Source organism: Pygocentrus nattereri, chromosome 12 (genome assembly GCF_015220715.1).
Source record: "Pygocentrus nattereri isolate fPygNat1 chromosome 12, fPygNat1.pri, whole genome shotgun sequence".
Taxonomy (NCBI): domain Eukaryota; kingdom Metazoa; phylum Chordata; class Actinopteri; order Characiformes; family Serrasalmidae; genus Pygocentrus; species Pygocentrus nattereri.
In genome coordinates, this window is record NC_051222.1 from 32,340,878 (window position 1) to 32,352,766 (window position 11,889).

General features: G+C 41.2%; 1 long non-coding RNA gene and 1 pseudogene across 1 annotated transcript; both read right to left on the reverse strand.

The window, feature by feature from the left end:
* Nucleotides 1–2,768: 2,768 nt before the first annotated feature.
* On the reverse strand, nt 2,769–3,794 carry LOC119264811. Its single transcript, XR_005131231.1, has 2 exons — nt 3,387–3,794; nt 2,769–3,261 (listed from the first exon to the last, which is right to left on the reverse strand). It is a non-coding gene; the product is annotated as an uncharacterized LOC119264811 (long non-coding RNA).
* Nucleotides 3,795–4,294: 500 nt separating this feature from the next.
* LOC119264809 lies at nt 4,295–10,872 on the reverse strand (annotated as a pseudogene).
* Between the last annotated feature and the right edge of the window lie 1,017 nt (nt 10,873–11,889).

The window sequence follows — 11,889 nt, forward strand, 5'->3', positions numbered from 1 at the left end:
TGTTTCAGAAGTCTCATATACACCCCACCATGGCAAATGTTTGTTCGCAGCCTGTACCTAAGCCAACATTCTTTCCTGCTGATTTCACCCTCAGTGGACAAACCATAGCCAAATGCCCTGGCCAGCCACATGTCCAGCCCTTTGCCACTGGCTGTATGGCTGCAGTTATGGCCAACCCTCAGATCAGTTCCATCATCTCTTCTGCTGACACTGGCCTTAGTAACTAGCTTGACTCCTTGCCAGTTCTGGAGGACAGCTGGAGAACTGGTAACATCTGTGAACTGCAAAACTGCAGACCATGCCACCTCTCTCTCCAGGACCAGAGGCAAGTCACTTGGATGGGTCCAGCTGTGTGTGGACGCAGAGTTCAGGTGGAAACAGTGCCATGGGCCACCTCGCTCTGTATTACAGGTGGTACATGAGCTTAAACCAATTTAGCTAAAGTCTCAATATCATTATCCAGGGGCTTAATGGCTTCCTTGTCAGTTTTCAACAGTTACACAGTTTAAATCGCAGAAAATTGGGCTTAAAACCCGCTTAAAATACCTCCAAATTGCCTCAACTAATGCACTGAAATTGGACCTCTTGATAGAGTCGAGCATTAGTTAATGTATCATCGGTCAAAGAAATAGTCAGCTGCAGGGCTTTCTGTCCATTGGATCACTCAGACAGTATGGCTGTCAATTCAAATTGTGCATGGAAAGCCTCTCAGTCCACTTTACCGGAGTGTTTGTGAGTCCTGCTGTTTGACACAGCTGCTGGGCGCTGTCATGTTTGTTTACATCTGCTCCCAGATTCCTGGCTAAACTTTTGGGAGCAGGACATGGTGGACAATGGCAGCCTTCAGACTCACTAGAGCTTCCAAGCTTGGCTCTTCTTTCACCACTGGAGCTCTCTCACTGCACCCAAGGTCAGTCCAATTCTCCCATCAGTGAAAACCTTAGCATCTTACACAAGTTGTGGTGCTTTAATAACCAGCTTAGCCTCAGCTCATGTCTGTCTCTCTCAGTGCTCAGCTCCAACTGACTCAGTTTTTCCTGTCCAACCACATATCAATCTAGCCCCATCTTCACAATCAGAATAAATAAGTACAAAATAACTAATAACCTAAACTAACATGTTAAAACATTTCTTCCACATAAACTTCTAACTTCAAGCTATATCAGACAAAATGAGAAACTCATATTTGATGAGGTGGTAGCACAGTAAATCTTACATTGGAGTATTGAACATCATCCTCTTCAATGTTCTCTACCACTTTATCATGGCGGTGCTGGACGCTAGCATAGTGAACCTACTCATCAGTCCCAAAGGTAGAAGCTGTAACTGCAAAGCTCTCAGCATTCCTGGGGTTTCTGACTCTCAGGCGCACAACACTGGTATAATGAACCTCATCCTCATTGGACGGATCTGGATCAGGTGCTGCATCACTGGCTGCACATCTTATTGCCACATTACTGTAGAGATTTTCCTAAATTTTGAAATAATGACACATTACAAATCAGCCAGTCATCCTAGAAATTACCTCTATTTAACACATTACACAAACCCAGTAAAGGTTGGTAAACAGCAGTGCTTGTTTAACTTTGACTGTAGTTTTTTGAAGCACATCAATGTACTAACCACCTTTCTTGTTTCCTCTCAGTGCAAAATCACAGAGCTCCAATGAGGAGATTGACTTTTTAGCAATGTTTTAATGTCTTTTTTTGGTCAAAAAAGAAAACCACAAGGACTGTAAAACACTATAAAAAACTCTTTGGTTGATTTTCATGTTTTGGGTTTTGTCCAAATATGAAAAGTGGAGGTAATGTAACATGATCTGCACCACATTCTGCTCTGGTAGTGTTGCCTCATGGTAGGAGTGCATAGTGGAGTGGCATGCAAGTTCTTCCAGCAGCAACATGTTGAGGAAACACCCCAAAATAACTCCTCTTGAACCTGCTTTCCGAAGGTAAGCCTGCCAGACTTAGAATTAGTGCTTAATTCCACCACCAGCATGCTTACCGACTCCCCCTTCTGCTTTCACCTGTCTGAGAGCAGTTTCCTTATAAAGAGCACCACTGGTACTTCCCCAAACCATCATGATCGATACTATGTATTCGGCGTGCTGCCCCACTGGTAAACCCACAAGTGCCTGAAAAGCTGGATGATGGCCTCTGTCTCTGTCCAGTCACAAAGCTGAATAACCACCTACTGCTGCACTGACTATAGCCTCTATGATCCTTCCCCATTTTAGCTTCCATCCATCCATTTCCATCCATGTTCTAAGCCGCTTCTCCGTCAGGGTCACGGGGGGGGTGCTGGAGCCTATCCCAGCAGTCTTCGGGCGGAAGGCAGGATACACCCTGGATGGGTCGCCAGTCCATCGCAGGGCAGACAGACAGACACAAACAGTCACTCACACACTCACATCTAGGGGCAATTTAGCACGTCCAATCGGCCTGACTGCATGTCTTTGGACCATTTTAGCTTAACTGCAGAAAATTTGTTGACTCTGCTCTGCCTTGTCTCAGCAGGGCGCTGCTGGCTGCTGTTGCTCCACCACTTTCTCTTTTGTCAGCTTCGCTTTCTCTTTTCTCTCATTGGCTGTCGCACTGATTTTTTTGTTGGCCATTGTGCTCCTTTTCCCAATGCCTGTCACGATTCCGTCTTCCTATCACTGGCTTTTCTTTTGCAGTCTCATGATTTTGCATCTCAGCTGCAAAATTACACTTCTGAGCACCAATGTGGTGCTATTCAGAAGAAGAATCAGATGAGGCCATAATTTCTGCTTGAAAATGTTCTTTATTGAGTGTATAAAGCAGAAAGCTCACTCAAAAAGCAACTGAAAACACAGACAGGTCACTCCTAGCCCTACTTTATCTTGATCGGTACAAAAACACAAACCTACTCTACTTAATCCCAACTCAGCACAAAAAAGCTCAAAACACAAACAAATCTTACTGAGCAACCAGCAACAATAACAACAATTAAAGTCCCTGTTATAGCAGTCATGCGTTTACTATACGCCTCACACAGCATAATGCTAAAGTGCTCCACTGGCAAAATGCAACAACACTGTTGAAATCAGGAGGATTGATCCGCATGATGGTCACTGAAGCAATGAGGGAGAACTCCAAAGTGCTGTCTGCTTCCATAGCATAGACATTGATGTAAATTGTGTCCATGGGTCTTAAAACTGGTCCAGGACAGAACTGCAAAGTTGTTCATGGCATTTTGCTGTAAATCACTGAGACATCATCAAGTCTGTAAACTGTAGAGCTGCAACATAATAAACAGTGTGATCCACCAGAAAACTGTAAATAAAAATATGTATTTCAACATTTGTAGCTGTTTTAGACAGAATAAGAGACTCGAAACAGTTTGATGAGGTCAGTTCTTCTCACCTGTTGGTAGAATCAGGATGAGTAAATCTTAAACTAGCATACTGAATGTTGTCTCCTTCAGTCATCTCCACCACTTTATCATAGCGGTGCTGGACGCTGGCATAGTGAACCTCCTCTTCAGCCCCAAAGGCAGAAGCTGTCACTACAGATCTCTCAGCATTCCTGGGGTTTCTGACTCTCCGGGGTAAAGCACGGGCATAATGAACATCGTCCTGGTTAGACGTGTCTGGATCAGGTGCTGCATCACTGGTTGCAGATCTTACTGCCACATTGCTGTAGAGATTTTCCTGAATTTGGAAATAAGACAAAATAGAAAATTACAGAAGAAAAAAACTGCAGGAAAAACTATGAAAACTATATTTGTTGTCACGGTTGGCTCCCACTACTCCATGTGCTCCTTTGTTTTCATTATCCATGTGCATTTGTTTTGGATTTCTAGGCCTGCCCCTTGTTTGGTTACTCCGTCCCTGATTGTCGCCACCTGGTTTCTACCTGTCCCTCGTTAACACCGTAGTATTTAAGCCCTGTGTTTGCACTTTGTCTTTGCTGGTCTTTGTAGTTGTATGGATTGATGTTTGAATCTCTGTCTGTACAGTTGTTTGTTCCATTTAATTCTGTTTTGTCATGTCCATCCCTCCTTCTCTCCGTGTTGGATCTATGAACCTGGACCATTATGATCCTGATTTTGGATTTGCCCTCAATAAAAATCACTTACCTCCGCATATGCGTTGCTACCTCGTTACATTTGTCTTACCTTTGATGGATTGTTGACTCTTCCTTTCCCTTTGCCCTTAAATAAAATATAATAATGATAATAATAACAGAATAAGTGAAGGTGAGATAAATCTATCTGCATGAATATTATTTTCAAAGTATGTTTTCCAGTCAGGTGACAGAAGATGCCCATACATACCAAAACAACAATGATGACAAATAAACATCCACATCCAGCAACAACCCCAATAATAGCAGTCACAACAACTGAAGTCTTAACCCCTGTGTGCAGAGAAATGTTGACACCGGTTGAAAATTACAGAGATTTTAAGAAAAAAGTGGTTTTGGGGTTCATTGATTTTCTTCCACCAACAGAACAACACTACTAACTGCTGTTTGGGAACAAATACTGAAGTCCGTTTTAAAGTACACAAATATCCAGGCATGTATCATGTTATAAAGTATTATAAATGATTTTTTGGGGGTTAATTAAGATTCTTCTACCATCAATAACACCTTTTACAGTGACAGTCACTGCAGCTGATTTCTGAGATCCATGTTCATTCTGAGCCTCACAGTAGTAGGATCCTCTCTGTAGAGCCCTGTAACTGTGTCCAGATCCTACAGGTGAGCTTCCACCTTCTTTAAACCAGGTGTAATTCTGCACAGGTGGGTTTGCATCACTGCTGCAGGTCAGAGTCACTGAACTGCCCTCCACTATTTCACCAGAGGGACTGATGGACACTGAGACGTTCTTTGGAGGATCTAGACAAGCACAAAATTTACTCAGTTTAGTAATATGTGTGAGTGGTCCTCGAGTGACTGAGTGGTCTTTATCAATGTTAAAATCCTGCCTGTTGGTGAACATAAACACAAACACTCACACAAAACATTCAGAGTTAGAGCTGTAGAGTATTTAACTCCATGTTCATTACTGGATTTGCACTTGTATTCTCCACTGTCCACAGAGCTGATGTTCATCGTGTAAGTTTCTCTCTTTGCTACTAATGATGTTCCTTTAAACCAGTTAGATTCCACAGGTGGGTTTGCATCACTGCTGCAGGTCAGATTCACTGAACTGCCCTCCACTATTTCACCAGAGGGGCTGATGGACACTGAGATGTTCTTTGGACCATCTAGAGGTAGAAAGACACACTACACTTTATGGAGGTGCTTTTCTGTTTAGATAAGTGTTTAGTTCCATAAAACTACATGAACTATATTCATGTTAAGATACTCATCATTAATTTGAGCTCAGAAAAGGATTCATTTGACCAAAACACTCAGAATTACTGTAATGTAAACTTCTCTTGGTTCTGTGTTTGGACACTGTTAGAATCAAGATGTTTCCTTCCTCTCACAGCAAAGCTTTAACTTTAACTAATTATCAAACCCTTCATGAGCTCAGCTGGGTGAACTGAACAGGATCTCCAGAACTGAGATTAGAAACCACAGTTTAACTGTTAAAGGCTGCAGATGCTGCCTGAATCAGTTTGTCATCAGAATTTAGACATTTTTATTGGTATTTCATTTAGGATGAAGTTTAAAATTTCATAGAGAGAACATTGATGCTGCACCAGCTGAGGATTAAACACAGTTCAGCATGAAGCCTCAGGTTTGTTTGTTTTCTGAGACTGAATGAACAAATCTGTACTTACATCTGACATTAAGAGTGACCTCAGGAGAGCGAAGGTTCTGACCCAGTACACCACAGCGATACCTGCCTGCATCCTCCCTGCTGACCGGCTGCAGGTGAAGTTGGTCAGTGCTGGAGGATAAAGGATGTCCATTTCTGTACCAGGTGAATGTTGGTGTGACTGTCAGTCTGCAGCTGGTTTTACATGTGAGAGTGACGTTACCTCCCTCTATCACTCTCTCAGGAACCTCCACCTGGAGATCTGAGAACAAGAGAAACAAACTCAGATTAGCTGAATGAGTCTATCAGTGGTGTTAATGGATTAATGCTAATACGTCACTGTTAAACACTTCAGTGTGGTGACCAACTTTAATGTATTACAGTTGACCGCTCAGTTAACTCCTATACTACACAGAATAGACACAAATCTGCTCTATAGGCATTCGTTTAACTCTGAGCATCTGATGCTGCTAAACATGATTTTTTTAGCTGTGTGACACTGAAAACAATACACCAACGCCTTACTTGATGTTTTCCTCATAAATTTTACTGTTTTAATTCCCAAAAGTAACTATTATTCCAAATTTGATTTTTGGAAAACATGTAAAAACATGTCATCTTGAAAGCAGCACGTTACTTAACAATCTTCAAAAGACCTAAAATATTGATTTGTCAGAACACTATACACATTTTCACTTTGTGGTGGTCCATCTCAGAGGCCTCTGAGCCCAGAGAAGTCCACAGTAGATGTACATGGTTACCATAAGGCTTCGTTATGGCACAGTAAAGTTTTAAGAAGCATTTGTAGATGTAACTACATATTGTGGTGTTTGATAAATGTTTGCCAAAGTAATCCTGAGCCCATGTGCTTATATTGCTTTTAAATCTTTGATGGCTCTTGATGTGCTGTCAGGCTGGCACCCTTGCCCTTTATGCTCTGAAAGTCCTCCAGGTAGCTTGGATCTTTTAGTCTTTTAACAGTCGCCCCATTTTTGCCAGCAAACCCCCAGTAAACAGAGCTCTGTGCCCACATACTTTAGGCTACAATCATGATTTGTAGGTCTCATTTGAAAGGTAACACTTTGAAGTTTTTATCCGTCAAAATAATTTTATGACAGAGAATAAGAGAATTATTGTTTTTTTGAAAAATACATGCCTATTTTGAATTTGATTTCAACAACACGTTTCAAAAATGTTGGGACGGGGGCCTGTTTACCGCTTTGTTTCATCGCCTCTACTTTTAACAGCACTCTGTAAGTGTTTGGGAACGGAGGAAACACTGCTGTAGTTTTGAAAGTGAACTGTTTGCACATTCTTGTTCAGTATAGGATTTCATCTGCTCAATAGTTCAGGGTCTCCTTTTTCATATTTTTCATTTCATAATGTGCCAAATGGTATAAGTGGGTGACAGGTCTGGACTGCAGGCAGGTCAGGTTAGCACCCGGACTCTTTTAATATGGAACGGAGCTGTTGTAATACATACATGGTTTGACATTGTCTTGCTGAAATAATCAAGGCCTTCCCTGAAGAAAACATCATCTGGATGGCAGCATATGTTGCCAAAACATATATATATATATATATATATATATATATATATATATATTGTTCAGCATTAATGGTGCCTACACAGATGTGCACATCACCTTTACCATGTGCCTTCCTAGTCCGGCCCCCTTGTTTTCTGACTCCGCACCTGATTGTTCCCACCTGTTTTCCACCTGTGTCCTGTTATCCCTTGTTACCCCTCTTGTATTTAAGCCCTGTGTTTTCCCTAGTCTTGTGTTGATCTTTGTTTGATGTAAGGTTTGTGTTCAAAGTGTTTTGTTTATTTTTGGCCTGTTTTGAGTTCTGTGCACATTTTTGTCATGTCCTGCTCTCTGTATTGGCTCTCTGAGTATGGACTGTTCTGACCCTGATTTTGGATCCGCACATGCGTCCGCCTCATCATCGCTCCACGTTACACACTTCACCTTAGTCCATTTTAAATGAGCTCAAGCCCAGAGAAGGTGGCAGCATTTCAGGATCCTGTTTATATCTGGTTTCTTCTTTGCATTTTAGAGATTTAACTTGAATTTGTGGATGCAGTGACAAACTGTTTTCATAGACATTGGTTTTCTGATGGCCCAAAGATCACGGCCAGCAAATATTGTTTTTTGGCCTAGTCCCTTGCATACAGAGATTTTTTCAGATTCTCTGAAACCTTTCATGTTATTATATATCATGGATGAAGAAAACCAGAAATTCTGCTTTATGTTGAAAAATCGTATGCTTGAATTGTTGCACTATTTGCCCACACAGTCTTTCACAGACTGGTGAACTCCTCCACATCTTTACTGCTGAAATATTCTACCTCTCAGAGATGGTCTTTTATACCCAGTCATTGTACTGACCTGTTGTCTATCTACCACCTGGTATTGTTTTAACATTACATTTACCAGCCTTTTGTTGCCCTGTCCCAAATTTTTGGGAACATATTGCTGGCATCAAATTCAAAATGGGAAAATAGTTTTTTAAAAACAGAAAAACTTCAGTATCAACTTTTGAGATGTTGCCTTTGTACTATTTTCAATTAAATATGGGGTTTAAATGATTAGCAAATCATTGCATTATGGTTTTAATTAAAACAGTTGTTCTGGACTGAATTCTGGTTCTCCAGTTCTAAGCAGTGTGTTTCTCAGGTGTTCTATGAAGGATTTACGTGATTATATTACAGAACTGCTTTGTGATCCTGAACACCAGTGTCTTATTTCTGTTGATGGATCTTACCTGTGACTGAAAGATCAACTCCACCTTCACCTAGATACTTTCCTCCAGGTTGGTTTGTACTAAATCTGAAATAGTATTTCCTTTGGTCCTTTTCAGTCTGAGAGTGTCATTGGGTTGTTTATCTTCTAAGTACTGAACTCTGCCTCTGTACTCTGGATCATCTAACAGATCAGGAGGTTGTCCAGTGTTTTCAGCCCACTGTTTTGTCCAGAAAGTCTTTTTGACTTTATTTTTATTTATATTTTTAAAAGTACAGCTAATGTTCACTGCAGATCCCTTTAGAACACAGACAGACTTAGAGGTGTAAGTCACAGCCCACTCATCCAAAGCAACAACTCCTGCAACACAAAACACAGAAATGTGTAAATTATCACTGTTTGGGTCTCAGTCAGTAAAAATGCTGCATAAAGTCTCCACTTCAGCTCGTTTCTAAGACGGTTCATTTCAGCTGAGTTTGACTAATCAGCTGTAATAATTTGAGCGTTAAAAGCATTTGAATTTGGAGTTAAAAGCACAAAGTAAGAAGCTCCACAGGTCTTACAGTAGTTTAGATCAACTGACGACAACGTGTAAAAATATGTTCTTATAACTTTGTGGTGTCGTTTACATTTTGATGAGAAGTAACAGCTCAGACTCACCAGAGATGAAGATCAGAACCAGCAGAGAAACAGTCAGAGACATTCTGAGTGAGATCAGCAGGTCAGCCTGTGATCATAACACAAACAACAAAACACTCTTTATTTTCAAAAATGTTAAAAATGCTGTTTTAAGAATCGACAACATGCATAAATCTGATAAACAACTTTCAAACTACAAAGAGCTGTGAGTTTGTCACGATTGGCCCCTCCCAGTCCTGTCCATGTGCTTGTGCTGTGTTTACTTCACTGTCCTGCCCCCTTGTTTTGTGACTCCACCCCTGATTGTTTCCACCTGTTTTCCGCCTGTCCCTTGTCATCCCTGTAATATACACTCAACAGCCACTTTATTAGGTACACCTTGCTAGTAAAAGGTTGGACCCCCTTTTGCCTTCAGAAATGCTTTAATTCTTTGTGGCACACTTTCACCAAGGTACTAGAAACAGTCCTCAGAGATTTTGGTTGATTATTTGAGTTCCTGTTGCCTTTCAATCATCTCAAACCAGTCTGCCCATTCTCCTCTGACCTCTCACATCAACAACGCATTTTCGTCCACACAACTGACCGCTCACTGGATATTTCCTCTTTTTCTGACCGTTCTCTGTAAACCCTAGAGATGGTTGTGTGTGAAAATCCCAGTAGATCAGAAGTTTCTGAAATACTCAGACCAGCCCGTCTGGCCCCAACAACCACGCCACATTCAAAGTCCCTTAAATCCCCTTTCTTCCCCATTCTGCTGCTCGGTCTGCACTTCAGCAAGTTGTCTTGACCACCTCTACATGCCTAAATGCAGTGAGTTGCAGCCATGTGATTGGCTGATTAGCTATTTGTGTTAACAAGCAATTGAACATTCTACCTATTGTACCTAATAAAGTGGCAGGTGAGTGTATAAGCCCCGTGTTTGTCCTGCTCTGTGCTGGTCTTTGTATGTATGAATTGTGTTGAATGAAGTGTTTGGTGTTTTTGTTCTTCTTTGCACCGTTTGTTTTCCCTGTGTTCTTTTGTCATGTCTGACTCTCAATCTTTCTGTGTTGGCTATTTCAACCAGGACCATTTCGAACATGACCTGGGATTTGCCCTGAGTAAATCTTGCTTTTCTCCATGTATGCGTCTGCCTCCTCATCGCTCCTCGTTACAGAGTTCATACCTGCCGTTGTTCCATTAGGAGCTTTCATGTACTGAACACTTTCTACAGGCCTCATATTAGAGCTGCATCACTGATGTTCTTTAAGTGCTCTTAGTGTCTCACTGATGTTTTTTAAGTGCTCTTAGTGTCTCACTGATGTTCTATTGTGAAGATTATCAAAGAGACTGAAAGTAAAACTACACGTTACCTAAAGAGCGCAAAAGTATAAATATGAGTTCATTTCTCTGTCCAATAACTATAAACTCTCTACTTCCTGATCAAGCAATGAGAGGATTTTCTTACCTTCATTAAGTGATGATCATCTCCTGAACAAAGACCGAATGAGAACAGAAGAGCTTCATCAGTTTAAACAGTCGGTGTGAATGTGGTTAAAGTCTTTCTGTCTCCTCACATCCTGACGACTGTTCTTCTTCTTTCTCCTGAGTCATTCCTTCATTCTTCAAGTACACAAGACTCACTTATTCTCCTTAAAACCTGAATATGGTCAAATTATTGAAAGAACTGCTCCACGGTGAAGAATATTAACAAGACACTTCTGAGACGATGAACATTTTCCCTATTAAATCAACAGCGTTTCACCTTCTTCTTGTATGTAGACCGTGTGACTGACTTCAACTGACCAGCAGCTTCATATATTCACACTACAACTTCCTTTCTCTCTGAACTTTCACAGCAGTTCTCATGATGTCACTCTGATGATGAACAGATAATGCTGCTCAGTTTCTGATAGCTAATGCTAAAAATACACTGCAGCACTCACAGCATTATGGGTTAGAGGGTAACTGGTGATGAGCTTCAGTGACTGAGGACGACCCCTCATTAAGAGACCTGCATTAATGCTGATGATAGTAACTTGTGAAGGACTTTTAGGGGCAGATTTACTAACTTCATCCACTGACTAACACTGCCCAGTAATGATGAGCGAGAACATTACTGTGGTGAACTTGGTTGTAGAAAGTATGTTGTTGGTCCAGACAGGAGAAATGAAATGGGAGCTGTAGGCTGTCCTGTGTTCATAGTGTTAATATAATACTTAATGTCAATCCCCCCAAAGTGCTGCACCAACAACCAGCATCTATAATTCATCAAACGAATCACTGTGAGACTCGTTGTTTGGCTGTAGATCCTGTTGTGGTGTTTGCTGTGAAGGAAATGTAGAATTGAACTGATATTTACACACAGAAACACCAGAAATCACAAGTGTAATCTGTAGTGTTTATATGCCTGTGTGACGCAGAGGAAGTCGGATTCTGTAAGGGGTTCATCACAATAAGTGAGGCCAGTGAGACTCTGACCAGCATTTAAAGTAGAAACACTACATGAGCAGCATTTGGAAAGAGTGAGGTTTAGTTCAGAGCTGATGATGTCACTTCCTGTGTATCGTCAGTACTGAATTAGTCTTGTTCAGATTTAGAATCAGGAAGAAGAGGCGAGTCAAACAGGCCTCAGCACAGCTCCCACTTTATCAAGCACAAATCAGACACAAGTGCACAAAACCGCACAAGTCATATTGGATTATTATTTTTAGCATGTATGCTAGCAGAATGAGTGTTTAACTGCTTATATTTTTACTCTGAGGAAAAGCGTTGGTCGACTCTGTAC